Source organism: Jaculus jaculus, chromosome 1 (genome assembly GCF_020740685.1).
Source record: "Jaculus jaculus isolate mJacJac1 chromosome 1, mJacJac1.mat.Y.cur, whole genome shotgun sequence".
Lineage (NCBI taxonomy): Eukaryota > Metazoa > Chordata > Mammalia > Rodentia > Dipodidae > Jaculus > Jaculus jaculus.
In genome coordinates, this window is record NC_059102.1 from 301792596 (window position 1) to 301819015 (window position 26420).

Sequence of the window (26420 nt, forward strand, 5' to 3'; positions counted from 1 at the left end):
GGAAACAGCCAACAGCTTGCTTGCTTGCTTGCTTGCTTGCTTGCTTGCTTTCTTTCTTTCTTTCTTTCTTTCTTTCTTTTTTTTTTTTTTTTTGAAGTAGGCTCTCACTCTAGCACAGGCTAACATGGAATTCACTATGTAGTCTCAGGGTGGCCTTGAACTCATGGCGATCCTCCTACCTCTGCCTCCTGAGTGCTGGGATTAAAGGCATATGACACCATGCCTGGCCCTGAGTCAACAGCTTTCTTTACAAGCTCTGGAAAGCCTCCTCTTACATGGACGACTTTTCTTCTAGGTCCATTCTACCCGTTGGTGTTCTAAAATGTTGTCGGGGCCTCTTTCTCCAATCCATCCTCTGACCATCTCCTGCCTAAAACTCCAACCTTCTCGTCTCTAGGCCTCTGGCCCTCCAGAGTTCCTCCCAGGTGTCATTCTTGTCATGCAATGAAGTCTCCAAGTCCTGCTGAGTCAGGCTGGGACAGTGCCCAAGGCCAGCCCTGGTTTTAGGAAGGTGAGGGCTTCTCTGCCTCCTTGTAGGAATGAGTATCCAAACCAAGTTTTCCTCATGAGACTTTAAGAATCTATCTCTCCATCTTGGAGAAAATAAGTCCTACATCCTGAAATAGTCATTTTTAAGCAAACTTCTGAACCACTAGGCTAATACAATCTCACATGAGTTGAAAGGGTATGGATGAGTCATTTCCTCTAACCACTCAGGTAATGCTTGAATCTCCCGACAGCGTCTGGACAAGCTCCATTATTAGACAACCGTGAGTGTTGGCAACTTTTGCTCTCTCTTTTTCTTTAACAAGCCCCAAGAGAAATATGGAGGGCCAAGACCATACATATTCTCAAAGTCTGAGAGTCCCAGGAAGGTTTCTTCAGGATGGTCTGACTATGTAATTCTTAATTATTTGTACAGTAGACACTGGGGAAGCCATAAGCTCCCAGTCACTGCAGAGGCTCCCCTCACCCATGCATAGCTATGGTTGGTCATGGGCCATGGTGTGAGAGTGAAGGGCTCCATGGAAGACTCTGAGCACTGCATGCTCGTGTCCACCCTCCTCCAAGTCAAGACTAAGTTGCTACATTTTGTTAGGGTAATGGTTATTTCCTGTGACAATGGACAGTCTAACTATAGCATGTCAGCCCTAGGCCCTCAGCCCTCAGAAAGTGGCAGTCAATGGTCCACTGTCATCAGGCATGAAAGAGTAGCAGCTCATGGTTGAGCTTCTCTCGGTGGTGGTGAGGCAGGGAGGGTAGAGTCACTTTACGACTGCATGAGGTACTCAGTCACCTAACCTTTGCTGTAGGAAAAAGAAGAAAGATATGGAGCCAAAAGATAAAATAGAAAATACCCCATTTCCCTTTTCTCTTCTTCCTTATGCCTTCCTCCCTCCCATCTGCCTTTTCTCTCTCCTTCTTTCCTAATGTCTCCCCTTTGTGCTAGAGATGTTCCCTCAAGTCACTGTCCTGCCCCCACAGAAGCTTCTGTCTTCATAAAAGAAAAGCATAATAATGCATAGTCCTATGTCACTGTGCCAAGCAAACACAGAATCTGGGAAAGGACTTGCTTCAGGAGGAAGGATGAGGAAACCAGAAATCTGGTTCCCAAGGCGCTCCGTGGGTAAGAGGGTTTCAGGTGGTGATTAATCACTAGACTTGGTCCACTGCTGCTTTTGCCTCTCCTCTCCTTGGCCAGAGCCGAGTTTTCTTTGCCTCTTATCTGACACTTGCTTCCTTCTGTGTTCTTTGGAGCATGGGTGTGATGTTGACCTCAGTTCATCTGGGAACTAAGAACTTCATTTGCCTATTGTGGGCATATCACACCTCCACACAGAGCTTTGGTATCCCCTCCTGCTTTTGTTGCAGCTACAGCCTCATCTTTACAGTCTTCGTGCCTCCCCTCAAGTTCTGGAAGGGTATAACCCAGGGCTTCCTGGCATTCTCACCATGGTATCGCCTCTGCTCGGACTGCTGTGCAGTGATAACTAAGCACACTATGGCTCCCATATCTCTGAAGGCAGCTAAGTTCCTATGGAGATGCTTGATTCGGGTGAGCAGTGAAGATGGAGAGTAAACCAACACAGATAATAGCTTGGGGACTGTAGTCCTGGGGGTCAGCCATTATCAATTTCCAGAATGGTAATTGTGACCAAGGAGCCTTGCCTGTAAGAAACAATAAACAACCAATAACTGATTTCATCCTAATGTCATGTTTCATATATTTAGCCTATTTTAATGAGCCAATCAAAAAGTAATTGTTTTGGACTGGAGAGATGGCTTAGTGGTTAAGGCATTTGCCTGCAAAGCCAAAAGACCTAGGTTTGATTCTCCAGGACCCACGTTAGTCAGATGCACAAGGTTGGCACATGAATCTGGAATTGGTTTGCAGTGGCTGGAGGCCCTGGCACACTCATTCTCTCTCTCTTTTTTCTCTCTCTCTGTCTTTCTTTCTCTTTCTCTCTCTCTCTCTTCCCATTTCTCAAATTAATTAATTAATTAATAATATATATATCAATTTAATTTAATTTTTTCTCAATTTTTTAAATATTTTCCATGATTATAAAAAATATCCCATGGTAATACCCTCTTTTTCCCTTTGAAATTCCATTCTCCATCATAGCTCCTCCCCATCTCAATAAGTCTCTCTTTTATTTTGATGTCATGATCTTTCCTTCTTCTTATGATGGTCTTGTGTAGGTAGTGTCAGGCACTATGAGGTCATAGATATCTTTTAAAAAGTAATTTTTAGATTATTTCCTGAGTATCAAGTACTTTAGCCCCAAGGATGAAAGAAGCATGAAACTTGATTCAGGGATTAAAAATATAGAAGAACTAATGTCCTGGCCTTGGTCTTCTTGGCTTTCTTCCCTATCTAAAGACTGCCGTGACCCTCATGTTCAGGCAAATGGGCTCTGGGGCTATATCTCTGACTCAAGTGCCCAGCATGAGCACCTGACTTACTCGAGCCACTGCTTAGATATGTCTGCATTTGTCCCCTCCCCAGGGTTGATGTCCATCAATCTCACTCCTTCCAAAATCTTCCCAAATCTGTCAACATTCAAATGTTTGAATTTTTCTATTTGTGTTTATCCTCTATCCCTTTATAAATGCCCCACTGTTCCTCAAGACAACTCTGATAAAGGGATGAAAAGAAGACATGTTCATTAATATCTAGATGAATGGCCACTTCCCAGCTGAAGGCCCTACTTCTTTCTCTTCTGGACTCACACAGGACTCAAAATGGAAGTCTTTCTGTCCTTTCTATCTTTCTTCCTTTTCAATCCAAGTCTAATATCCTGGTACTTTTGAAATGTTCTTACTCTTAAAAATTCTACAATTTACTTCCGGTTAAGATGGCGGCATAGGTACCATGCCAAAGCAGCCTAGGGGGAAAAAAGACAAAAAAAAAACTCAGCAAAATGCACACTTATACTAAAAAGTGAGGTGTATAGGAAATTGAAACAACAGTGGAGAAGTAGAAGATATCCAGAGCATCTAGAGCCCACACAGGCTGGCAAAAGCGGCCCCAGCAGGACCACGACCATGGTGGCTGCGGCACACCAGAAAGCTGCCAGGCTCGGCTTGAGCTGCAGGAAAAGCCAGGTGAGGGGAGCTTCCACTCACACCAGAGCTCTCTGCAACTCAAGAAACGTGAAGGGAGATCAGCAATGAACAACAGAGGAGCAGATCACAAGGTAGAAGAACATGTGCAACAGCAAGAGAACTAGAACAGCTGTGGCTCCCTCCCTTCATCCACCACGCGTGCCCAGCTCCAGCAAACAGAGCAGTGGTCCCAGGACTGGCCACGCCAACATGAGCCAACAGCAGGACCCAGCAGGAGCAGAGTCCAGCAGCAATATCAGCAATGCTGGCACTGGCAACAGCGCTCCCAGCAGCAGTGGATCCATTAGCAGCAGCAGCGGCAGACACAGCAGTAGCAGCTTCAGAGGCAGCAGCAGCAGATCCAGCAGCAGCAGCTTCAGCAGCAGCAGCGGCGGCTCCAGCAGTGGCAGCTACAGCAGCAGCAGTGGATCCAGCAGCAGCAGTTTCAGCAGCAGCAGCAGCAGAAGCAACAGACCCAGCAGTGGCAGTTTAGCAGCAGCAGCGACAGATCCAGCAGCAGCTTCAGCGGTAGCAGTAGAGGTTCCAGCAGCGGGGGTGCCGTTCTGTAGGGCTACAGTTGCCAGGCACGGTTTGCCACGCAGGAAAAGTCAGTGCCCAGCTCCAGAAATCAGAACAGCAGCCCAACGACCCAGGCAGCAACTTGACTGGGACCAAAATCATCCAAGACAACTGGGAGTGCACCAGGGAAGTGTCTCACTTTGTCACAAGCTGACTTGGATCCCTCAACAGACCAGAAGTCTTAACCTCTTTGTTGATAGAGGATCTGGTTGTTATAATAACAACTCTTGCATAAATACTCGGTGCTGTTCTTGATTGAATGTGTACAGTGTTTAGTTAAATTTTAGAATCTACCTCCATTTTATTCCACTCAGCCTACTTGAATACTCCCATAGCAGAGAAACTCAACCCTAGGAACACCTTTGTAGATACTCTGAGAGTCTTAAGAGCCACACCTAATGTCTTAAGCTCCTACCCTGAAGATATACAAAATCAAATCAATTGATACAGCTAAGAATACCAAGCTAGCTAGAAAATCCAAGCATTAACTTAATCCAAGATGCAAAAATATATGCATTATAACACAAGAAACACTACAAAGCAAGACAATATAAATCTACCTAAAAGTATTAATTCATCAGAAATGACCTCCAGTGAGAATGAGTTAGAGGAAATGCCTGAGAAAGATTTCAAAAGAATGATTGTAAATATGTTCAAAGAAGTCAAAGAACAAATCAAAAGAATCAAAGAGGAAATCAAAGGAATCAAAGAAGAAATCAAAGAAGACACAGGACACCAATTTCATGAAATAAAGAAGTCAATACAAGACATAAATAAGGAAATAGAAACAATAAAGAAAAACCAGTCAGAATCACTAGCAATAAAGAACACAGTTAATGAAATTAAAAAAACTCTGTAGAAAAATCTCACCAGTAGAATGGATGAAGGAGAGGACAGAATATCTAAGCTAGAAGACCAGGTGGCAGATCTAATACAGTCCAACAAAGAGAAAGACAAAGTTATAGAAAAGTATGAGAGGGAATTTCAAGATATTCGGGACACTATGAAAAGATCCAATATAAGAATTCAGGGCATAGTAGAAGGAGAATTCCACAAAAAGGCATAGTAGGTGTCTTCAACAAAATCATAGAAGAAAATTTCCCCCAAATTGGGAAAGAGGTGCCAATGCAGATACAGGAAGCCTTTAGAACCCCAGCCACACAAAACCTGATAAGAACCTCTCCTCGCCATATCATAATCAAACTATAAAACACACAAACCAAAGAAAAAATATTGAAAGAAGTTAGAGAGAAAAATCAAGTTACCTACAAAGGCAAGCCCATCAGGATCACAGCAGATTATTCAACACAAACGTTAAAAGCCAGAAGGGCTTGGGGTGATATATTCCAAGTTCTGAAAGATAACAACTGTCAACCAAGGTTACTTTATCCTGCAAAGCTATCCATTCAAATAGATAGAGAAATAAGGACATTCCATGACAAAAGCTTGTTAAAAGAGTATTTGAAGACAAAACCAGCTCTATAGAAAATACTTGATAGAATTCTCCATGCTGAAAAAAAGGAAAAGTGTACATATAAGGAACCTGGAAAAAACAAGCAATACTCAAATACTAGTTAACACAAGAGAGCACAGGTAGAACTGGAACCACACACACACACACACAAAAAGGCAAACATAAATACACACCTTTCAATAATATCTCTTAATATCAACAGCCTCAATGCTCCAACCAAAAGACATAGGTTTGCAGACTGGGTTAAAAAGCAGGATCCTACAACTTGTTGTCTCCAAGAAACTCAACTTTCTATAAAGTATAGACATTATCTTAGGGTGAAAGGTTGGAAAACGATGTTTCAAGCAAATAGGCCTAGAAAACAAGCAGGGGTTGCTATCCTAATGTCTGACAAGGTAGACTTCATTCCAACGTTAGTCAAGAAAGATAAGGAAGGTCACTTTATATTGATTAAGGGCACACTCCAAGAGGATGACATTACAATCCTAAATATATATGCACCTAACATGGGGGCTCCCAAATTCCTCAAACAAACACTATTAGAACTAAGGTCACAGATAACACCAAACACAGTTGTAGTGGGTGACTTTAACACCCCACTCTCACCAATTGAAAGGTCATCCCGAGAAAAAATAAATAGAGAGGCATCTGGACTAAATGAGGTCATAGAAGGAATGGACCTAACAGATATATACAGGACATTTCATCCAAATGCTGCAGAATGTACATTCTTTTCAGCAGCACATGGAACATTCTCTAAAATACACCATAGATTAGGACACAAAGCAAATCTTAACAAATTCAGGGAAATTGAAATAATTCCTTGCATTCTACCTGACCACAATGGAATTAAACTACAAATCAGTAGCAAGAAAGGCTATAGAGCATACACAAAATCATGGAAACTCAACAATACACTACTAAATGATGAATGGGTCAATAAAGAAATCAAGAAGGAAATCAAAAAATTTATAGAGTCAAACGATAATGAGAACACAATATATCAAAATCTATGGGACACAATGAAGGCAGTTCTAAGAGGTAAATTTATAGCCTTAAGTGCCTATATTAAGAAACTAGAAAGATTGCAAGTAAACGACCTAATGCTTCACCTTAAAGCCTTGGAAAAAGAAGAACAAGGCAAACCAAAAATCAGTAGTCGGGCAGAAATAATAAAGATTAGGGCAGAAATTAATGAAATAGAAAGAAAAAAAATAATCCAAAGAATTAATGAAACAAAGAGTTGGTTCTTTGAAAGGATAAACAAGATTGATAAACCCTTAGCAAATCTGACCAAAAGAAAGAGAGAAGAGACACAAATTAATAAAATCAGAGATGAAAAAGGTAACATCACAACAGATTCCAGAGAAATTCAAAAAATCATAGGGTCTTACTATAAAAGCATATACTCCACAAAGTATGAAAATCTGAAAGAAATGGATGATTTCCTTGATTTATATGACCTACCTAAATTAAATCAAGATGAGATTAATCACTTAAATAGACCCATAACAAGCATGGAGATCCAAACAGTTATCAAAAATCTCCCAACTAAAAAATACCCAGGCCCAGATGGATTCACTGCTGAATTTTACCAGATCTTCAAGGAAGAGCTAACACCATTGCTTCTTTAGCTTTTCCAGGAAATAGAAAAAGAAGGAATTCTACCAAACTCCTTCTATGACTCCAGCATCACCCTGATACCAAAACCAGGCAAAGATAGAAAACAAAAAAAGAAAATTACAGACCAATCTCCCTCATGAACATAGATGCAAAAATTCTCAACAAAATATTGGCAAACAGAATACAAGAATATATCAAAAAGATCATTCACCCTGACCAAGTAGGCTTTATCCCAGAGATGCAGGGATGGTTCAATATATACAAATCTATAAATGTAATACATTATACAAATGGGTTGAAGGACAAAAATCACATGATCATCTCATTAGACGCAGAGAAAGCATTCAAACAAAATCCAACATCCCTTCATGATAAAAGTCCTACAGAGACTAGGAATAGAAGGAACATATCTCAATATAATAAAAGCTATTTATGACAAGCCTACAGCCAACATATTACTAAATGGGAAAAACTGGAAGCTTTTCCACTAAAATCAGGAACAAGACAAGGGTGTCCACTGTCCCCACTTTTATTTAATATAGTACTGGAAGTCTTAGCCATAGCAATAAGGCAAGAGACACACATAAAAGGGATACAAATTGGAAAGGAAGAGATCAAGTTATCATTATTTGCAGATGACATGATTCTAAACATAAAAGACCCTAAATACTCTGCTAGCAAACTGTTAGAGCTGATCAAAACCTACAGCCATGTAGCAGGATACAAGATAAATACACAGAAATTATATATGCTAACAACAAACACACAGAGGATGAAATCAGAGAATCACTCCCATTCACAATTTCATCAAAAAAATAAAGTACCTTGGAATAAACCTGACCAAGGAAGTAAAGAATCTCTACAATGAGAACTTTAAAACACTCAAGCAAGAAGTTGCAGAAGACACTAGAAAGTGGAGAAACATCCCTTGTTCTTGGATTGGAAGAATCAATATTGTGAAAATGGCAATCTTACCAAAAGCAATCTGCACATTTAATGCAATCCCTATCAAAATTCCTAAGCTATTCTTCATGGAAATAGAAAAAACAATCCAAAAATTCATTTGGAATCACAAAAAAACTTGGATATCTAAAATAATACTGAGAAACAAAAATAAGGCTGGTGGTATCACCATACCTGATTTTAACCTATACTACAGAGCCATAGTAACAAAAACAGCATGGTACTGGCACAAAAACAGACATGTAGATCAGTGGAACAGAATAGAGGACCCAGATGTAAGTCTAGGTAGCTATAGCCACCTGATATTTGATAAAAATGCCAAAAATACTCATTGGAGAAAAGACAGCCTCTTCAGCAAATGGTGTTAGGAAAACTGGATATATATCTGTAGAAGGATGAAAATAGATTCTTGCCTCTCTCCATGCACAAGAATTAAGTCCAAATGGATTAAAGACCTTAACATCAGACCTGAAACTCTGAAACTGCTAGAGGAAAAAGTAGGGGAAACCGTTCAACATATTAGACTTGGCAAAGACTTTCTGAATACAACCCCAATTGCTCAGGCAATAAAACCACAGATTAATCACTGGGACCTCATGAAATTACAAAGATTTTGCACTGCAAAGGACACAGTGAAAAAAGCAAAGAGGCAACCTACAGAATGGAAACAAATTTTTGCCAGCTATATATCTGATAGAGGATTAATATCTAGGATATACAAAGAACTCAAAAAGTTAAATAATAAGGAATCAACAAGCCAATCAAAAAATGCACTATGGAGCTAAATAGCGCATTCTAAAGGACGAAATACGAATGGCATATAAGCATCTAAAAAATGTTCTACGTCACTAGTCATCAGGGAAATGCAGATTAAAACTACATTGAGATTCCATCTCACTCCTGTCAGATTGACTAACATCATGAAAACAAATGATCATAAATGTTGGCAGGGATGTGGAAAAAGGGGAACCCTTCTACACTGCTGGTGGGAATGCAATCTGGTCCAGCCATTGTGGAAAACAGTGTGGAGGTTCCTAAAACATCTAAAGATTGATCTACCATATGACCCAGCTATAGCACTTCTAGGCATATATCCTAAGGACTCACCTCATTTCCTTAGAAGTACATGCTCAACCATGTTTATTGCTGCTCAATTTATAATAGCTGGGAAATGGATCCAGCCTAGATGTCCCTCAACTGATGAGTGGATGATGAAGATGTGGCACATTTATACAATGGAGTTCTACTCAGCAGTAAAGAAAAGTGAAATTGTGAAATTTGCAGAAAAATGGATGGATCTGGAAAGGATTATGCTAAGTGAGGTAACCCAGGCCCAGAAAGCCAAGCGCCACATGTTCTCCCTCATATGTGGATCCTAGCTATAGATGATTGGGCTTCTGTGTGAGAAGGAAATTACTTAATAGCAGAGGCCAGTAAGTTAAAAAGGAGATATAAAGGGAAGAGAAAGGAAGGGAGGAGGGTATTTAATAGGTTGCTATTGTATATATGTAAGTAGAATGATTGAGATGGGGAGGTAATATGATGGAGAATGGAATTTCAAAGGGGAGAGTGTGGGCGGGGAGGGTATTACCATGGGATATATTTTATAATCATGGAAAACGTTAATAAAAATTGTGAAAAGATAAAAATTAAAATAAAATTAAATTAAAAAAAATTCTACAATTTCACATGTAGCAGAAACAATTCTACAAGCCTAAAATCTGTCAGTTCCTTTCTGAACTGCCTCCTTGTGACTTGTATGTATAATGATAATGGATCACACATCCTGCTTCCTTGTAGGTGCCTCACCCTAGCTCAGTGATCATGTGTGTGCTATTGGCAACCCTAACAAACCATGTGCACACGTCTAAGTGATGAGATGTTGCTTCTTACACAGGACTTTAGATCAGATACATGTACTTTCTAAAATTTTTATTTTATTTATTTGCAAGGAGAAAAATAGAGAGAGAAAGACCAAGAAGAGAGACAGACAAAGAGAGAATGAGCACGCCAGGGCCTCTAGCCACTGTAAATGAACTCGAGATGCATAGTCCCCTTGTGCATCTGGCGTACATGTGTCCTGGGGAATTGAACCTGGCTCCTTTGACTTTACAGGCAAACCCCTTAACCACTAAGCCATTTCTCCAGCCCAGATACTTGTACTTTTGATTTGAACTCTATCCTTGCTTCATTAGACACCTTCATAAGTTACTTAACTTATGTGAATCTCAGCCTCCCTATTTTTAAATGTTAGGATGATGCTTAACTAGAAGGTTCACAGTATTGTTTTCTCTCTCTCTCTTTCTCTTTCATGGGTTTTTCATGGGCCATGTCTTCAGCTTCTGCCTCTTACTCACCCCTTTGCTAAGATGACTTCATATTCTTCCAGCTTCAGCATGGATGCCCCACTCCTTTGGAGGACTCCTTTCCTATGAAGATCAGGATGGTTTCCTTTCCCATGTCATCATATATTACATTGCCTTTTCCCTGCATCTCAGCACTTGCCACTGCATTGTAACGATCTGTTCCTTCCCACTTTTCTCTACATTTAGAAATAGCAAATTCCATGAAAATAGGAACTATGAACCATTATTTTTTGTCCCATTCCCTTAATCCAGATCTTAAAGAAAAAAGAAAGCCACAATGGGCAAGGAATTCATACCTCTGAAATTCTGAAAAAAATGCCAACAACTTACTGAGTGCCCATTAGCTTGTATTGTGACACTAAGCTCATTAGCTTCCTGGCTCTATCCCAGCTCTGTGTTAGGTATCAGACAGCGATCTGCTTTGTCACTGAAAGTGCACAGTGTGTCCTCTGAGTTAATACTCATGTCCAATTGTTTCCAACTCCATGAGATTCAGAAACAGTTTTGTGTATGTGAAATTACTCAAGTTTGTGAAACTGCCTAGTTTTCTTAGAGGATTATCAGAGATAACATTTCCCACAGTTTGTTTGGCACTTAGAGTTGTCAATATTTTATTTTAAAAACTCAGCCACATGTAAATGCATTATTACAATCTAGGCATTTTGTCCTGAGTAAAAGCAACAAGCACGATGGTGCTCTCCTGTGTTTATTTTAGATGTTGTCACTTCTATAGTCACATACAGGGGTTAACAGAAGCCACTCCAGGGTCAGGTGGTCTGTGTTTCAATCTCCCAATATGCTCCAGCGGTGTGACCTTGAGCAAGTTATTTCATCCCTGCTCTGTGCCTCAGTTTCTCATTCTATTATATTACATTTATGTTACAGGATCAATGTATGGGTTAAATGAGCTAATACCTATCAGGACAAATAGCACTGCCTAGAACCCGGTGTAAATACTATATAAATGTTAGCTATTGTTATTTGTCAAGGGTAAATCAAACATAAGAAGAAGAGTGTTTGGATAAGATTGATTTAAATTTCCTGCCAACTCAGAGCTTCTATGTCTTTATATCTCTCCGATTTCTCAGCATTCCTATTCAGTAGGGAGGGGGCAGCATTATCCACATTTTACAAACAGTGGAATTGAGCCACAGAGAAGCAAAATGCACAGTGTACGAGTAGCAGTCTGAAGCTAGGACTTGAGTTTGTAGATAAGTAACAAGGCATTTTTCTAGGAGACTCAGTGACTCTGTATTTAAAAGTGAGTATTGGCCATGTTTTGGGAGCTGTGACTGGAGACCCTTGAGTCCCTTCTCTACTGAGGTCCTTTACCAGTGCCCAACAAGGTCAGTTCTGTCTCTGTGTTTGAGCCAGTTTGAGGTTACATCTTCCTGTCTGCTTTTCTCACTAGTATTCCAGAAATCCATGTTACAGAGTTGGGTTGAAGTGCCAGCAATTGCAGTTCTCTCCCTTCCCTACATGCCTTGCCTCTTTGCATTGGCATGCCCATCCTTGAGACGTGCAGGGCACGCACAAACATCTGGCTGTCAACTGAATCCTTAGAGGATTCCTTCTTCTTATCCAGGACGTTAAAGCACTCAAGAGCCTCTCAACTGACCTTATTCCAACACGTTGCGTGATCACTTCATCCCATTCTTCACTTTACTTCTGCAAATGAAAAGGAAGGGTTCCGCAATTGTTCCAAATCTGTCTCAGTTTCCCACTATCTGGGCCACTCATAGGGAAGGATCTGTTCTCTTCAGAAACTTGGCTGTGGAGAGGCAGTTCCCAAGAGTTCGTGGGTGCAGGGAAATTCTTGTGCTTGAATCCAGACTGTTCATGAGGACTAAGGACGCTTTGCTTTTCTGTCCACTAGGGGGCTGCTTATAGAGGGATGGAAAAAACACAGGCTTAAAAAAATATGCTGCTGAAATTTCATCAAGAGGGGAAAAGAGAGAGCGCGTGAGAGAGAGAGAGAGAGAGAGAGAGAGCATCGCAGTCCCAGTCTTCCTCATCTCGTTCACGTCAGAGGCAGGAACCGACTGTGCTAATGCTGTTGGCTCAACGCGCAGAGACAGAGTCGGGAGCAGCCTCAGAGAAAGACAGGGAAACAAGAAGAGGGGTCATCCCTGACCCAAGGAATTACTACTAGTGGAGTAAAGCCACCTGACTTTTGGGGGAAAAAATCTTATTTGAAGATTATTGCCTCTTCTCTCACCTTCCCTAGTAGCTTGGGTTTTGTATCTTTCGGGAAGCTTCCTCTCAAAAAAGGAGGAAGAGAAGAGAGGGAGAGAGGTGGGCGCTCTAGGTGGGCGCATCATCTGGCTCCAGCCCGAACAGACAAGAATTCTCTACCCGGGAAGCTTCTCGTGCTCAAGCCGGCCGCCCACCCCCAGCCTGGGTAAGTCCGGAGCACTTCGCTCCTCCTTTCCCTGCTAGCGAGATTTCAGCACCAAGGAGAGCGACAAGCGGCATGTCTGTTCTGGTGCCTGTGTGTTCCTGCAAGGCGTTTGGCACCGAGGTTACGTCTCTTTCTGCCGCCAGTAGAGCTGGGCTCTGCGTAGGGACGGCGGGGGTTGGGGCGGGGGGAGGGCAAGAAAGGCGCAAAACTGTATTTACCGAATTAGAAGGGTATGTGGACCTTGGCCTTCTGGGTGAGCAAGAGTAGCGTTTGTGTGCGCTGTTGCATAAGACAGGTGAGGTCTGAGCTAAATTGCTGGCGGTTTCTGCTGTTTCTGTGTTTAGGCTGTCCTTTTTGTATGTAGATAAAGAGGGAGGGTTTGGGGAAAATGAGTCGTGCACCTTCCTTAATTAACTCTTTTCCAACGGGCACTGCATGGTAAGAAAGTGTTGCAGAGGAAGCCTGGGGGTTGGGATTGAAGGTAGAGTTAAAAGTTATGCTCCGAGGAGGAAGCTTGTAACAGTGATTAAAAAAAAATATATCAGTTTCTCCAGGCTTCGCTGGGTTCTTGTGGCAGAGAGAGCCCAACGTGAGCCCGTCCTTCCTCTGCTGGAGGGAATTCATGGTGGGTGGGCAGGTGCAACAGGTTAGTTCCAGGCTGGGGCCATTTGGGGCTGAGGTCTCTGACTTCATGCTGCGTGGAAAGTGCCCATGTCTTGAGCCTGGCAGGGGCTGGTCATTTGGTTTATATTACATTTACAAGCAGGCAGGTGGAGCCCTCAGTTTTTCTGTCACCTTTGGGTATCTAGGGTGAAGAGAGGAAAGGTCTTTTCTGCCCTATTTTCTGGGGTACTTGGTAGTGAAAACCAGCTCAGAGGTTTGTCTTCATACGTTTAGAGAGGTTATAAGGAACATAGATTAGCCCCTGACTCAAGAAGTAGAGCTGTGTGCGTCCTCACACACCTACTTTTTCCCCCTTTTACTTCTTACAAGCACCCCCCCTTTCTCCTGCCTCTTTGGATATACTCAGTCCATTGCTTGTGCTTGTGCCAGTGCCTGTCTTGCCTTTTCCTTGGAGACACGATCTATCTGCCTCCCACCCCTCTTCAGCACAGCTCGCAACTCCATGGGGAATACCTGCAACCCCACTGAAAATGTCCTCCAGCAGAACGGGGGCAAGGCATGATGTGTCCATAGTAAGTATGTCTGTAATAAACAAGCTAAAAAAAAAATCTTACCTGTGAGGTCATACAAGTGACTTTGGGGTTTTTCTTTAAACATCTAAGTTTGCTCAGAGCCAACATCCCAAGGAGGGTATGTGACTGTTTGGGAGACCAAACATTGCAGTGACTGGGCATCTAATTCTTTGAGGTTTTGGTCTCTGTCTTCAAGTCTGTTGAGAAACAAGATGTAGGGATGGTGTGTGACATACAAACACTGGTGTGATGGCTCTTGTTCAGTTTTAATTTCAGCACCCTGGGTCCTCATTCAGGATGAAGAAAATGCTCCCTGACTTGGGTTTGGGGCATCTTCTGACCGAGAGACAAAGTTCTGAAGTGGAACTACTTCTCTCTGTCTTACTGTGCTTGGCATCAGGTCCAGAAATGTTAGCATGCCTTTAGAATGGTAGATAGAATATAGTGAGGGGAAAAGAATGATGTCAGAGGTTGCAATGGTAGGGGGAAATAGAGTGAAATGGACAATTTCAGAGACTCGGTAAACAACACTGACTCATTCATACTTCGGCTCTTTTCCTGTCATGATAATCCCTGATTTGAAGTAGTAAGTGGATGAATTTCTGCATTACACATCCCCAAGGGTTTAAAAAAAATCACACCCTTCCAATAGTCCCTGTCAAAACCCAACTTTATTACTGAAGTCACCATACTTAGTGGTCATTATCTCATTAATGCCCCTAAATTTTCTCAGAAAGAAGTGCCCAGTGACATTATTGGGCCATTTTTAAAATAGTGAGACAAGCATTAGGCCAGAGGGTCATAGAACATTTGGTCTACTAATACCTCATCTCTTGTAAAATGCACAAAGGCTCATGTGTACGAGAACAGGCAAGAACTGTTCCCAGCTTGTAGACAAGCCCTCTGAGTGAAGTCGGTATGGAGTGGTGGGCTCTCCCTGGGGAAGAATGAGAACCAGTCAGTATTTCAAGGTACGGCTGGCCTTCAGTTCTCAGTCAGGAAGTTGCAGGGAAAGCTCCCCATGCTTATGGAAAGATGCATGGGCAGGTGACTTCCAGGTTGAACTGATGTCATACATCTGATAGCCACACTTTCCTTGCCCCTGAATCCCATTCTTCCAAGGACACATTGCCATGTGTATCTCAGTTTGGGATGTTTGATGACTTTCCTGTCCCATGTCTTCCACTTTTTCCATTAAGAAATAATGGAATCAGTTGGGCGTGGTTGGTGCATGCCTTTGATTCCAGCACTCAGGAGGCAGAGGTATAAGGATCACTGAGTTTGAGGCCAGTCTGGAACTACAGAGTGACTTCCAGGTCACTTTGAGCTAGTGTGAAACTCTAACTTGAAACAACAACAACAAAAAATGAGAAGGGCTGGAGAGATGGCTTAGTGGTTAAGCGCTTGCCTGTGAAGCCTAAGGACCCCGGTTCGAGGCTCGGTTCCCCAGGTCCCACGTTAGCCAGATGCACAAGGGGGCGCACGCGTCTGGAGTTCGTTTGCAGTGGCTGGAAGCCCTGGCGCGCCCATTCTCTCTCTCTCCCTCTATGTGTCTTTCTCTGTGTGTCTGTAGCTCTCAAATAAATAAATAAATAATGAACAAATTTTTTTTTTAAAAAATGAGAAGAAATAATGGAGGGCTGTAGAGATGGTTTAGCAGTCACGGTGCTTGCCTTCTAAGCCTAAGGACCCAGGTTTGATTCTCCAGTACTCTCATAAGCCAGATGCATAAGGTGGTACATCCATCTGGAGTTTGTTTGCAGTGGCTAGAGGCCCTGGTGTGCCCATTCTGTCTCTATCTGCCCCATATCTCAAATAAATAAATAAATACTTTTTTACAAAGTTATGAAAAGAATAATGGAGTAGTCAGGAGGTTTTGATGACTTTGTTAAATATATTTGTATGCACAGAGTTGCATATGTGTCTATGTGCATAGTATTGTGACATATGATCATTTTTTCTTATCATTTCTCTAGTTTTAAGCCCACTGGATGGAGCAATACAGTGTTAGGTGCTCAGTTGATCATGGGATTCTCAACCAAGACACCAAGTTTCTGGGAGATCAATCAGCAAATCCAAGTCCTTAGTAGATTTCAAAATTTGTCCAGATCATTCATAGACCCATTTATATGTTCAAGAGTAGTCATGTTCTCTGTCTTCCTCTACTTGGAGTTGTTTACTAGAGCACTTTGAGATATTACCTCTCTCGGTATTTATCTATTTAGCTGAACAATAGCAGTAGCTTCTTCTAGGGCCTGCCCCCCCCCACCCCCACAGTTGTAGGTTTTTGACTAGGTTTTCAGTGCCAGGCATGAATTCCCTCCATTGGAGTGGGCCTCAAACCCAAATCAACAAGCAATAGGTTACTCCCCTCCCCTATGAAAGTCACGCCACTGTTATACCAATTTTGCCTGGCTGGTTGGTTGCATAGCTGTTCGACTCCATGGCTGGTTAAGAACGTTACTGACTTTTCTTCCCCCAGCAGCTGGCACAGCACTTCTATGCATTGGCATTGTGACAGCATCTTAGCCACTTTTGAGTGTATAATTTGGTGATATTAAGTACATTAACATATTTTTGTAACTATTACCACCACCCATATTCAGGCCATTTTCACCTTTACAAGCAGAAACTCTGTGTTCAATTGATAATAACTCCCAACCCCCCTCCCCACCCATCCTTACCTCAGGCTACCCCTAGCAACCACCATTTTGCTTTCTGTCTTTATAAACCTGATCTAGTACTTGTACAAGTAGAATTATCCAGTATTTATTCTTTTAGATCTAATACGTTTTACCTAGAATGTTGTCTTCAAGGTTCATACTCAATGTAGCAGGACCAAAACTTCATTTGGGGGCTGAATAATACTCCACAGTACATATAGACCACAGTTTGACCACTCATTTATTCATGCATATGGGTTATTTCTTCCTCCTGTTTTGTAATGCTGGCCAGTTGTTTCTGCTTTACTCCCTGGCCTAAAACAACAGGAGGTCTGCCTGGTCATGGCACTTACCTGAGTTGAAATTATACCCTTGCCTGATGAAGCCCGAGCGGGTGGTTTTCTAGAGACAAAGTGGAGTGAGTACTTGGCACTAGTTCATGTGGCTTGATTTGGTTTGTCTCCCATACTCAGGCACCCATTGTGAATATATATAACACACAATCCAAGTGAACTGGAATTCCAAATCTCTACCCCTTACCTCCCCCACCAAGCACCCCAGACTCAGAGGAGCCAGGAAGCAAGAAGAGACAAAGCCCTCACCTTCGGTGAGCCTGTGTCTAGGTTACAAGGCCAAAAATGAGACTCCTAATGACAGAAGGGTCTGGGGTCTAGGACAAGTGAGCCAGCAGACTAATTTAATCTTCCAGCAAGAGTTTACCCTGATTGCTTAGGGACCCTTATCTTTAGAGCAGCGCACCCCTAGCACCCCCAAGGTCACTCGACTTGGTTTTTAAATAACAGCTCATGCAGTGGCTGTAGGTGACTCAGAAAAAGGTCATTATCTATACCCAAGAGGAAGTCACAGTGCTTTCAATGTGGGTGTGCCCCATGGTGCTGTATGGTTCAAGGAAGACAAAGGAGAAGGACAGTGTCAACCTGGATTTCTGATGTTTGACAACTTAACAAGATCTCTGGACTGGAATTTAGTCTTTGATCCCAGGATACCTAAAAACTCACATTTCTGGACCCTGGCCACTTGGAGCTTTCTATCACCTAATTATAATACTATGTGGCATTTACTGAGTGATAACTAGGAGTGTTAGCTAAATATTTGGCACAGAAAATGCCCTAAATGAATGTTTGTTGGTATTACTATTAATAACCACTTTAAGTACTTGTATTAGTTGTTAAATGTCATGATTATTATCCCTGCTTTACAGATGGGGAAACTGAGGCATAAGTGGTACTAAGTAGCTTGCTAAGCCTTTTATAACTAAGCAATAGAAAAGGAGGGATTCAAAGCCAGGTTCAAGACCAGTGTCTTCCTTGGTTTCTTACGTTGCTTTAATTATCACTTCGGCAAGTGATGATGGGGTCTTGTGATTCATCTCAAACATCTTTAGATGCATTTTGCATCATTGCTTATCTTCACATGTGAAAATATTTTCCTTCTTATATCAGCTATCAGCTACTTGTTGCTGTGACAGAATATCTGAGAGAAACAGCTTGAGGGAGAGAGGGTTCCAGCAGGGACAGTGCATCACAGCAGAGAAGGTATGGCATCTTGGGCAGCTGGGTCTGTAGAAGGGGAAGCTTGTGGTTTGATTTATTCACTTAGTATATCAGGAAACAGAGGGAGCTTGTGTGTGGGCTAGAATCCTTAAAGATCTTCCCCCAATGACCCACCTTCAGCAGCTAGACCCCACTTCCTAAAGGTTCCAAAGCTTCCAAAACAGACCAGGTATTCAGACACAAGCCTGTGAGGCACATTTCACATTCAAGCCACCATAGTTCTCAGTCTGGGCTCTCATTCTTTGAAGGCCCAGCTCAGGACCCAGGGAGACTTCCTAGTTCCATGTGGGCTCTGCTCAGTGTAGGTGCCTCAAGAGCTGCCACACTTGTGCTATTTTTCAGGAATAGTAACACATATATGGCTTTGTTTTTGAGAGAGAGAGAGAGAGAGAGAGAGAGAGAGAGAGAGAGAGAGAGAGAGAATGGGCGTGTCAAGGCCTTTTAGTCACTGTAAATGAATCCCAGGTGTGTGAGCCCCCTTGTGTGCATGTGTGATATTGCAAGCTTGTGTCACTGTGTATGGCTATGTGGGACCTGGGAATTTGAACATATTTTTAGGCTTCTCAGGCCAGCACCTTAACTGCTAAGCCATCTCTCCAGCCTGATAAAAGCCATGATTTACAGAGTGCTCAGGATGAGTTTGGCTCTGGATTAGGCTCCACAATATTGTATCTTACTTGATTCTCAAGGTTTGGGGTTTATTGGCTCTTGGGCTCTTCAAAAGCTGCTCTGTGAAGACCATTGTGTCAACCTTGTACATCCATTTATTAAAATTTTATCCACAACCCTAGTAGCAGGCTGACAGGTAAACCTTCTCCAAACAGTGGAAACAGAGACCCAAACTTGAGATGTGGTGTAGAGCATAGAGAGAGAATGCATGGACAAGGAGCATGGAGCTTCTGTAAGGTTCAGAGAGTCAGTACCTTGCACAAAGCCACACAGCTTGTGCTGGAAAGACTGTCTTGAAGCACATCCCAGGATTTTGCTACCAGCTGGCTTGTGTCTTAGCTATGTCCTCTCTTATCCTGAGTTACATATATTCAGAGCCCACAGGACAATAGAAGCAAGAAGCAAGACTTGGATACCCAACTTAGATTTCTGTTCTATTATATATTGACCCTGTGACCTTGGACAATTACTAAACCTGTTCTAATCTAAGAATCCTCATGGAGTCTCTCCACCCATCTCTGTATCCCCCCAAATGTGGGTAATGATTATCTATGTCATCTACAATGAGTTCTTATAAGAATTAAATGGGACAAAGTCACAATGCTGGCATGGAATATGATGGTGCCACTTGCTATTTAATATTGCCTGGAAACTGGGTGCAGCCCGGGGTACTTGGCATTTTAACAAGCTGACAATTATCTGAGTTGACCTGGATTTTATATTCTTCTCAAGTGCTAATGGGTTGGGCTGGCCCTTGTTTTACATCACCTTGATTTTAGGAGCATGTGTTGGGTTATTTTTTTTCTTCTTCTACTCTTTTAGCACCAAGAGCCTGGCAGGATGATATTTAAAAATATCTGAAAGATTCCTCTTGCCAACTAATTACCTAGAAATTGTAACAGACTGAATTTAATTTGTGCCTTAAGGAGACACCAGGGTGTGAGCCCCGTTCCACACTCAGCTGGAAACTCCAAACCTTTGGATTTCTTTCCTCCTCCTTTTCTTTTGCCATTCTGAGTTTTATTTATAAAACATTTTCCCTTCCTTTATAATTATGTTTTCCATAAGAAGAGCATCTAGCAGCCACCTCTTTGCTGGGCTCGAGTAATTGTTTGAATTTTTGATGGTGTGCAATTTCAAAGCCTTGAGTTTATATAGATTACCTGGAATTCATCTCCACAAATGCGTCAGGAGAGAAGCAGCTACATGTTGGTGGAGTAATGTAAGCCACATAGCCATGGTGTGGATGGACTGTTTATCTAAACAGACTTCTGTAAAACATACACTTTAATAAGCCAAGGTTTAACGGCTCATTCTGTGTCTCCTGATATCCCCTGTGGGCATGTCAATGGCAAGGTCAGCAGCAGCAATGACCATGCCAAGGGACAGGTGTGGAGAGGAAGTCAGCTGATAGTCCCATGCCCCCCCCCCCCCGCTTCCTCTGACAACCGACCAGCTGTGAGTGCGGGTGTGGGGGCTGGGGCAGGCAGACCAGGCCAGCGAGCCACGGCTGTTCAGTGCCAGGAGGCATGAGTGGCCAGCTGGACAGAGGGACAGAGCCCTGAATAGCTAGCAGACGAGGACCTTGCAAATGACTATGTTGAAAAGGGCAGAGGATAGCACTGTTGATAAAGAGACTGCCTTCTTACAGTGTCCCAGGCTGTGCCATGGGGAGATGGAACTTATAAAGCCAGCCATCAGGCCTCTCGTTCAAAGCCGTATATATTTATAGAGATATAAATGAAGTTTAATGCTGGTGAAACTCACTATAAAAGCAAAAGACTTTGTCTGAATCTACTTTATGTGCAGATCAGTGCAAGGTCTTCTGCCTATCCACAGTGGAGAGTGCTCACCCACACTCTGCCGGGCCCAGATGCAGGGCATGGGAAGCAGAAGGTCCCCTGAACATCTTCACATGGGTGGTCATCAGCAAAGACGTGCTTTCCCCTTGCTTCCCAGAGCTGTTTGAAAACAGTGAGGGACAGGACAAAAAGGTGGCCGCTTTGCCAAAATCAAGTGGCTTCAAACAGTCAGCAGTCTGGCTCTAAATAAAACAATTTGAGAAAGGTTGGCTTTTTATCTGCCTTGGGAGCTGCCAGGTTCTTCTCCTCATAGCTCCAGATGGGATGTGACTGCAAAACTCAGCTGACTGGCCCCACTGGCCTGCATGTCTCCTCTGGCCTTGCATCTCCTGCTGCCCATGTCGTGCAGGCAGCAACCCCATGAAACCCTTCCTGACCTGAGTTTGCATTTTGGCTGTGTTAGCCTCTTACTGAGTGGCCTTGGGAAAATCACTTGGCTTTTCTGCACTTCTGTTTACTCTCACATGACATGGTAAGTGATTGTTGCCTCCCAGAACCCCTGTGTGTATTCAAGGAGATCCCGGTTCCTGCATGGAGACTCAAAATGGCCCTTAGGTAGCAAGGGCCTCCAGTCTGCAGAGTTCTCACTCAATGGAAATATCTACAGCAGAAGAGTTGTATTTGGAGAGTAGAGGTCAGGAACATAGACTACTTTGACATCCCCCCCCACCCCCCGTCCCACAGGCCAGGAAGACATCATGGGGATGCTGGAACAAGGACCTCCTGGAGACAGGTAGCACCCAGCCCTTCCCTCCTCTAGGAGTGTGGCTGCTCTCCAGGGTGCTGCAGAGGCTCCTGGGGCTGGTACCTGGGGCAGCAGCTTGCTGACCAAATGTGAGAACGCTTATGAGGATGGAATTGGTCTCGTCTTGAGGGCCTGTCTGTAGCCTTAAAACAGGCTCTTTGGAAACATCAGTGACAGCAGAACATTCCCCCTCCCCTCCAGCTCCGGGGCATTACTTCTCTGGGAGACTGTCTTTGTGCAACTGGAGATATTCCTATGAACTCGACCCCTAGAAAGAAGGAGCACGGCAAACCATCGCCAGAGCCTGATTCCTCCTGAGTCACCCTCCATCTGAGGGAGGGCCTGCTGGAGTATCCTGTTGATCTGGATCCTGATAGAAACTGAGGAACCGCCAAGGGCGGGGGGCGGGGAGGAGGAGAAACAACTATCAGTCCATCTCTTATTAAAAATGGACGGAGGCATAGTGCATGAGTAATTAAAATGCAAAGTAAGAATGTGCCATGTGCTGTCCCCACCCCTGCCCTTGTCCCTTTTTTTCATTGGTATTTTATCAGCTGAATGTAGTGAGAATGAAAGGCACAGGCTGCTCTCCCCAGGAAGCCAGAGGGGAAGGGAACCAACCCCTGGAGACGCTGCGCCCCTCTAAGTGGCAGAGCATCTTCAGAATCCTATGAAGCACCTTTCTTTGTGGTAGAGGCCCAGGAGATAGTGAGCCTCTGCCTGCACCCTCACCCATAGATCATTTCCTTGATTTCCCTACCTCTGCCTCCCAAGTGCAGGGATTAAAGGCATGTACCACCACTCCCAGCTTCTGTTGACCATATCAGATACAGGGGCCATGGTAACTTGCTTGGCATCCCTTATCCTGGGATGTGGGTAGCTTGGGAAGGAGGCTCTGCTCCTGCTCCCTGCATGGTGGTGCCCTTTCCTTTCTCAGTTCTTAAGGTCAAATGTTGCTAATGGGATTAACCACCAGTGGCAAAAGCCTGCTAGAAAGGGAAAAGAGCTTGTTTTTCTGTGTGAAGTTTTGCATCTCACTTACTCTGGAGCCAGGCTCAGCCACCAATTAGAACAGGCCCAGCCAATGATGAGGAAGGAGTCCTGGGAGCAGCAGGTGCTTAGAGGATGTTCAGGACCTCCTGGGTTTATAAGTCATCAGCTAGAGCCATGACAGTTCTCTGTCTACTTCCCAAGAGAACAGTCACTGTTAATGTGTATGTGGTAAAGACCTGCCAGGAAATGATATGAGTACTTGATAAACACTCTCTGAATTTGCACAATGTCCTGTTGAGTGCAGTGCCATAGTTATTCCCATTTTTATAAGTGGGAAGACTAAGGCACAGAGTTTTCCAGTTTCCACTAGTACACATACCAAATGGCCGAGGCAGGATTGGAACTCAGGCCCTCAGCTTTTACCTACTCTGTGTCTCAGCATCCCTGGCGACGCTGCCAGCTTTCCCCTGTGACAAAGGAAGCTGGAGAAGCACAGTCTTCACACAGAGCTTGTAGAGAGGAAACCAAGCGGCTGCCTTTTCTCCCTGGGGTCATTGCAGTCAATTCCTACTCCCTCTCCTTTCTAGAGTTACTGTTTTGAACAAAGCCTCTCCAAAGTCCTTCATAGTGAGAGAAAATCCAGGCCCAGGGTAAGTGAACCTTCTTAAATGTCTTTTCCTTCATGCAGCCTTACAAGGAGTGTCAGTGCTCATCTAGCCACAAAAGCCTTGCTCAACTTGTAGCTTATTCACGTTGGGGTTATTTGAGCCACTGTTGTAACTAGCCGTTATTTTGTGGGTCTCTTCTCTGAACTCTTGTATTGCCATGGTGCAAAAGGTGATTCTAGTCTTGGATTCTGGAATGATTGGCTCTGCTAAGGGGGAAGAGGGAAGGCAGATACCTCAAATCACAATTTGCTCCTGTTGAGGTTTCTCAGTCGCCTGTGAGCAAGAAATTGAGCACCAACAATAGTTAAGACTACCAGACAATTAAAAGAGAGGCAAGTAGGGTTGGCTAGGGGCAGGGCACAGCCCAGTGATGGCCCAGGCGTGTTCTTGCTCTGCAGACAGAAGTGGAGATGGCAGTAGGGTTTGGCAAAAGAAATGGGTGGACTGTTCCATGCTACTGAGCTGCCCACCATATGCCAGACACAGTGGCAACTGAGCCAAGATTCAGACATATCCAAGAGTAGACATGCTAGGGGCCAGGCCAGCATGAGAACCTGCCAGTCTGGTACAAGAAAGAGGGCTGAATGTAATTAAACACAGAGGTGCAAGGTCAAGGAACTGTGATCTCAATTCTGTCACTTATTGCCTATGTACTGATGAATCACTGCAACTCTATAGTAATTCTCCCATCTGCACAATGGGAGTCATTGGTAACAGTTCCCTTGACTGCCTTCCTGTGGATCAAATGTGGTGTTTTAATAGCTCTGTGGAAAGCAAGAAGACCAGTAAATGTGATGGTTAATCTTATTGTCAACTTGACAGGATTTAGAATTACCATGGAAATAAATCACTGGGAATATTTGTGAAGGATCTTCTAGATTAAGTTCATTGAGGTGGGAAATCCCACCTTAAATGTATTAAATGCATGTGGTACCATGTCATGTGCTGGGGGCAGGGATCCTGGACTGTATAAAGAGGAGAAAGTTGGCTGAACACCAGCATCCATTGCTTCCCACTCCCTGACTATGGACACAGTGTAGCCAGCTGCTTCATGCTCCACCCAGCGTGCCTGCCCCACTGTGAAGGATTCCATCTTCTCAACATCGAAGTTGAAATAAACCTTTCCTTACGTGCTTTGGTCGGCTATTCATCACAGAAGCACGGAAAGTCACTAACACAGCAAGATGTGACATTGGGTCACCTGTCTCTGGTGCTTTCTTTATTCAGTTGCTTCAGAATCCTTCCAGCTACCATCATCTTGGTCACCAGAAAACAAAGCCTCATGAAGGTTAAATGACGTCGCTAAGAAGGCATAGCTAGGCAAGGCCAGGATTCAAGCTCTTCAAGAACCCATGCTCTTTCCCTCTCATTCTCTACCCGCCTCCTGCATGTGGGTAGTTGTGTTCCAAGCCCAGGAATGAACTCTGATTCCTGATCAACCCACCTTGGCTGTGGCGAGTCTCTCCCCGTGCACTCAACCCTGGGTACAAGAACTAAACACCAGCCTTTAGCCATACCCGCAGAATCGGTTCCGCTGAGCACCCTCAGCACCTCTGTGGGTTCTGGATGGGCCCAGGGGTGTCATTGGCTTTGGGACCAGTGTTTCCAAGCCTTTCACTTCTCCGGTGTGTTCTAAAGTGGCTTTCTTAATGGATTAGTGCTGAATTTCTGCTGTGGAAGCCAAGTCTGCCATGGGCCAGAGAGCACTGGCCTTCCTTCTCCCGGTCCTCCCAGCTCCATGTCTGGGAACCTAGCTCCCTGCTTCACTCCGTCCCACCAGCCCTTTCCAGGAACCAGTCCTTCCTCATTCCTCCTTCAAAAGGGCATTAGGCTCAAGGGCAGCAGCTCAGGGCTCGCCTCACAGAGTAGCCTGTTCCAGTGACTCCATGGGAAGCAGCTTTCCCTGCTCTCTCCCACCATATGTTTGTTCAGCACATTTGCCATCAGCCGGCATAGCATGTATTATTTCTTCCTTCTGTCTGTTTCCTCCAAATAGAGTGCATGCCATGAGCACGTGAACTGTGTCTATCTCGTAGTTGCATCTTCAACCTAGAAGACAGTGTCCAACCGAGACTGGTTGCTCAAGTGAATAAGTGGGTCTTGGTTCAGGATCCTTTGCTTCAGCAGCAGTCTCTAAAGGCTCCGAGCCAGTTGCCCTGACCATGATTGCATGTGGAGTGGGGTGGTCCCTGGCTCCCTGTCTTTAAGGAGCAGCTCCCTATGTGGATGGGGTCGAGGCAAGGGTACACATAGAGGGAACCAGCTCCCTGTTTACTTCTGGGGAACAGCTATGCTTGTAGCCTGGGAGGGGTCCTGGGATGGAAAAGAGTGGGACTCACTCTGCTTATGGTATTCCATTGAATCCGCAAAGGGGGTGGCATGGGTTGGGTATTAAGAACTCCTTCCAAGTACAAGGAACAGCCTATGCAAAAACTCGGAGTCACGGAGTAAACCGCTAGCAGTGAAGTGACTGGAGCAGAGCATCACTGGGTCGTGATGAGGGTGGAGATGAAAACGGTGGGGAAGTTGCTGGGGAAAGAGCCTGGACTTTGGCCTTGATCTCAGGATGCCTGTGGGGAGAATCAGCAACTGCTTGAAAAACTTCAGTTATGAAATCCAAAACCATGCTGTAGGGTGCAAGCTTATCATAAGCTCTTTCGTGAGAGAATTAAAGACACACATTAGCCAAATTTTATTCACAATTTAGGTTTTCTTTTATGCCAACTGTATCATTTATCTCAGTGTCTCTAAGTCATAGAGTGGTGGTGGGCCCTCACTTTGCTGAAAGGCTGGGGGATACAATTCAGCTACTCGTTCATCCAGATACCTCTAGTGCCTTCTGTTAAAACAGCAGCACTGGGATTGTAACACAGCGGTTAAAGGCAAGGCTGTTTGGGGAGCACAAGAGAGGCAGAGAAAGGGAGAGAGAGAGAGAACACAAGGTCCCCAGACCAGACGCCTTGAATGCGCTTTTTGTTTCCTTCAACTGTAGTTTATTTAAGGAAATTGTCCATTTTGTTTGTTCAACTGCTCTG

The 26420-nt window shown here is 43.8% G+C and overlaps 1 protein-coding gene across 2 annotated transcripts in view; it reads left to right on the forward strand.

The window, feature by feature from the left end:
* Positions 1-12574: 12574 nt before the first annotated feature.
* Positions 12575-26420, forward strand: part of Tnr (tenascin R) — a 435141-nt gene continuing 421295 nt past the window's right edge. For both annotated transcript variants that reach the window (XM_045150475.1, XM_045150482.1), the window contains exon 1: positions 12575-13015. The gene's annotated coding sequence lies outside the window, so the exon portion shown is untranslated. The remainder of the gene's footprint in view (positions 13016-26420) is intronic.